A 5,175-nucleotide genomic window follows, 5' to 3' on the forward strand; every position below is an offset into this window, starting at 1 on the left:
TGTACCTCTGGTGCAAATTACTGACCTCTGTCATCATTTTAGGTGGGGGAACTTGCACAATCGGTGGCTGACTAAATACTTTTTTGCCCCACTGTACTTTGGGTAAAAGCCAGAATTTAGACAGGTTACATAGGCTATCATGAATGTTCTTGGTTTGGGGGAGGAAGCCTTCCTAATTTATGTTTAGCAAAAACTTTAACTAAACATAAATTAGGAAGTAAATTAATAGTTTAATGACCTACTTGTAGACCTGCCCTTTACTGGCTGAATGCACCTGCAGGGGTTTACAACAGCAAGTATGCTTCTACTTTTTTTTAGTAACAACTAAGCTTGAACTTGACAAAGGAAATGTGCAAGCAACTCAGCTCACATAAAAATGTCAACTAAACAATTAGTAAAAAGCACACAGGCAGCTGCATATTGTGAATCATATGCGACACTCACTCACTGATGCCTTCATTTAGATATATACTTCAAAGGTCCTTTAGAGGAAGCTCTGAGTTTCAGAACTATGTTGTATTCTTGGTAGAACCACAGTGAAACTATATAGTCCTCAGTTGTTTCCCGTGAGACTTGTGTCAGCTGCAAACTCCACTGACAGAAGTTAGATCAAGCATAAAAAGCAGATTCAGCTCTCTACAATAGATAAAATCTGACAAGCAACATGGATCCAGACTTGTCTCCACTCTAGATCTTTTTGGCTCGTAACACTTTGCCTTTCCTCTGTCCTTAGGAAGCCTGTAAAAATGCTCTTATATGGGGAAAAACCCCGAACAAATAAACGTAATGCACCAGAGCCACTGCCTTCCAACTGGGTGAATTTGCTCCAAAAATATCACTGTGTCCCAGCCCAGAAAACAAGGTTATCTGAAAAAGGCATCTCAATCTATAGTCAAGCATTTTTAAGCACTTGGTAAAGTACTCGGGAACATTTTGTTTTAATTTAGCTTCCAATGGTGAATGTTTATCTTATGTGTAGTTGTATGTGTTGTTCCTCTGTTGTGCAGCAAGTTTTTTCACATAGAGACTAAAACACTGAAAAATGGAAACAGATGCTCATTGTCCCAGCGTGAAAAGGCAGACAGGGGGGGGGGAAAGGACAGGAAGAGAAAAAGAAAAGATTTATAGAATCTAATGATTCCATACAACAGTAGCAGATTCAAGATGAGTTACTTTTTTCACACATTTGAGCTGCTGAGAAAACTACGTAGCACTAAAAATATATTTCAAATAACTAGCTCCAAATAGAGGCAGTTTATTCTGCTGTTGTATCATTTAAATAGCAATACAGTAACACATTTTTGAGATATCTTTGCTGACTTTTTAGGGAATAGGGAAATGGGACATCTTTGCGTGCCACTGAATGGAATCCTGTCACTCAAGCTGCTGTTCTGGGACTGCCTCTATTTTTGGTACCTGAAGCACAGACACATGCCATACGGTTACACTGACACAAACAGAGACGCAATAAATAATAAATCCACCAAACAGGAAGATATTATCCACTCACGGCTTGTTGGAAGTCAATAATTTGCAAAGCAGCTCACAGGGAAAATTGGTTGCAATAAACCCATTATGCAAAAATGCAAAGTGGAATAGAAGCAGGAGGAACACAGCTAGCCTTGAAGTGAGGTGGGACTTTGAGGCAACATCCACCTCTTTCCATGCTAGCTTCGGTTCAATTAGCATCCGCAATTTATTTCTCAAAAATGTGAAGCTTTTATAAGCCTTTCTGAAAAGCTGCAGCATGGAATATATCTGAACACCGTGTCATTTTAATAAGCCCTACACAGGTGTTTTCACTTGGCTGATTAAACTTGGCTGATCCTCATACGACCATGTACTAACTCTGACTCTCCTGCTAGGCTTTCTTGCAGGTCCAAAGACGGCAAAAATAACAACTTCTGAATTTTCCTTTGTATAAACACAATTTCAAATTAGCCTTTTGTCCGACAAAATGAATGCACCTGACTACAAATATTGGATTGTTGGCTAATTCTGCACAAGAAGAGCAATAATACACAGAGGTGGCAAAGGTACAGACGTGCTTTGCTTAAGTAGAAGCACTGACACCTGTGTTAAAAAAAGCACTGATTTGACTTCTTTACTCAAATAAGTCAGTAAACTGAAAAAGTACAGACTCTGAAATGCACCCAAAATACAAGAGTAAAAAGTAGTTCTGATGATAAACACCACAACTGCTGTGCACCAGTCCATTGCAGTGCTTTACAGTAAATTCAACACAATACAGCAATCTAAACTGTTTATCCTGCACTAAACTGCTGAGCATTTTCATGCAGCCTTTGAATAACACAGTCAGTATATCTCAGTTTGTTTTCCACATTGACATTTCCACCAGCTATTTTTCTGCAAAGATGACTGAACCTTTTATCAGTATCATAATAAAATTATATTAAGACATGGGAATAAAACTTTTTTTTTTTTGCCTCCACACCTAAACATAAAGTATAGTCAGGGGAAGATTTAAGCAGATGTCATCTTGGCTGATTTCCACCCTTTACACTGACAGTATACTCCTTATTCTGTCTTTATACTACACAGTATATAAGATTGATTTCAGTGAATGAATTTAACCATCATTAGCTGAAATTGAAATTGATCTCTGCTACACTTGATGTGACCTAACTGGCCATGAACACCACAACCAGTACTGCAATAACAGGATGATAGCAGAAACATTATTTTGGTTTGCAGGATGTTTCACAACATGAAAAAACATAACTTCACATCATATAAAGATCCGGTGCAAGATTCAAAAAAATGAAGCCATTACAAGCTTTAAAATTCCAGTTTATCAAATGTCACCGAGCGGTCCTTACCTTTAAATCTAACCTCTCTTCTTCCTCTCCTGTCCTGTCTTTCTTACATCTTTCTCCATCTCTGAGTGAAGTTATCGCTCACTCTTTTCTCGCCCTGGGAAATACAGAGGCTGTACCTTAAGCTAGCAGACACACTGTGCATCAAACTGCACACAAACATTTTGTAGGCTTGCTGATATTTGTTGAGCTGATAGAAATGATGCATTTAAAATTACCTGACACTTAAAAAACACACTTTACTCCCTTTAGCTCCGCTTCTGTGGCACTAGCTAGATGTTGAAGTTCTGCAACCACAAATTTCTGCACCAAAAATAAATGGAACTCTAGATCGTTCTGACCCAACCTAACCCCTGAGTAAAGATGATACATAAACTATATGTTTTGCCTCTTTAATCTTAGGTGATGGATACACCAACAGGATTGTCTCTTATGTTATTGTTCCCTCCATTTAGGACCAAATAGCTTTGATATTTGAAGGCTTGCAGAGGAAGTTAAAACGTTTCTCAAATGTCTTCAACATAAAGTAACGAACACGTTTTGAAAATGTCAAGAGTAGGCAGGAAAAGTAAATCATTTTAAGAAAATAAATACTCCAAGTAGATACCTGAAAATTCTACTTAAGTACAGCAACAGTGCATTTGTGCTAAATTACGTCCCATCTCTGATAATATATGAATAGTTTATTCGTGTTCACCACTAGACTTCAGCTGAATTAAATGGGAGGTGTTTTGTAGTGTAGCATACACGATGCTAAAGGATACCTCACTGTATTTTGTCATTATATCTGTGATTAGCTCTAGTGCTAACCTTGAACTGACACCAGATAAATAGCCTAAATTAGCAAGTGTTGTTGTGTTATATATTTGGAGCAGTTCATTGCCAAATGAAAACAGACACAAACAAAGAGTGTAGACCTAGTTTTATAATTAACTCAGTAGATTGCATTAGTGGATTTAAATCAGTGGCTTTATTAGTAAAGTATGTTATGCTGGTTAGTACATTTCAGAGTGCTTTGCAGGTAATAAAGTAATAAAACGTACAAAATAAACACAATAATAACAGTGAGAGGTGCTAAAATATGAATAAAAATGAATTAATTTGATATAAAACAATATTTTTAAAAATCTTCATAATATATTAGTGTGTCTGTCCCAACAGCTCAGAGCATAAAAACTAAAACAAAAGTTTCTGTCCTGAGCTTTGGAACAACTAAAACACTGCTGCTAGAAGTCCTGAGAGACCATCCTGGTCCATGGTATGTCAGACATGTAGGCTGATGTGAAACCTGAAAGTTCTTTAAAGTAACACAACTTTAAAATCAATACGGAAACTGACAGGCAACTAATGTAAAGACTTAGTGCAGTATGTTCTCTCCTTGTGATCCCTGTCAGCACCTGTGCGGCACAGTTCTAAATCTATTGCAACTGATTTATAGCATTTTGGGGGTAGACCAGATAGGATAGCTTTACAAAATGCTCGCCTTCGAGAAATAAAAGCATACGTTAGTCTCTCTGTGTCACTCAGAGAAATCCTGGTAGACTTGTAAAAGGTTTTATGGGGGTACAAGCACAGATATCTAAACTACATCTAAAAGAAGCATGGGCTGGACCCGTACAGCTGTGAAAAGAAACCCCCTGATAGCACTATCTGGGGATAAAATGCATAAAATAAAAAAGTAAAGGCCCCACAACTGTTCCTTGGGGAACACCATAAATTATCATTATTTTTTTAAGGGGGGAGGGGTGACTATTAACTGCCAAAGGAAAAAAAATGCAAACCAGCATAATCCTTTGTTCTATTTAAAAGAATTTAGCGATTAACTTTAACTAAAACCAGAGTTCATGTCAAATAGTACCAAGAAAGAAATAGAATATTTTAATATGTCCAAGGATTATTTTCTACTTTTAAAAGGACTACATCTGCACCAGGACAGATATATCAGAAATATATAAAACACATCTAATTTATTGTTAATAAATGAATGTTGATTGATCCAGGCTTTTTTTTTAAACAGACTTCATAAACTTAAATTGTGTAATAAATTAAGTTTTATAGGAAGACTCAAAACTATTAGAACTTTTGCACCCATCCAGTTGGTTGGCATGTGTACATATCTCCTCACCATCTGGGAGATATCATCTGTGTCATAAATTTACAATATGTCTGACCATCCGGATAACTAAAAACAAGATTATACGAGCGGTTCTACCCACTCAGCTGCACATAATAACCATTTAAATGATACAGCATGAATGCAACAAAAAGCCTGCTGTGGAAAAGATATAAATTTAAAGTTGTTGAATGCCCACACAAAAATAAGTTTTTTCTCTACTTT

This window comes from Pundamilia nyererei, unplaced genomic scaffold, assembly GCF_000239375.1.
Source record: "Pundamilia nyererei isolate P.nyererei 1_Seehausen unplaced genomic scaffold, PunNye1.0 scaffold00004, whole genome shotgun sequence".
NCBI lineage: Eukaryota > Metazoa > Chordata > Actinopteri > Cichliformes > Cichlidae > Pundamilia > Pundamilia nyererei.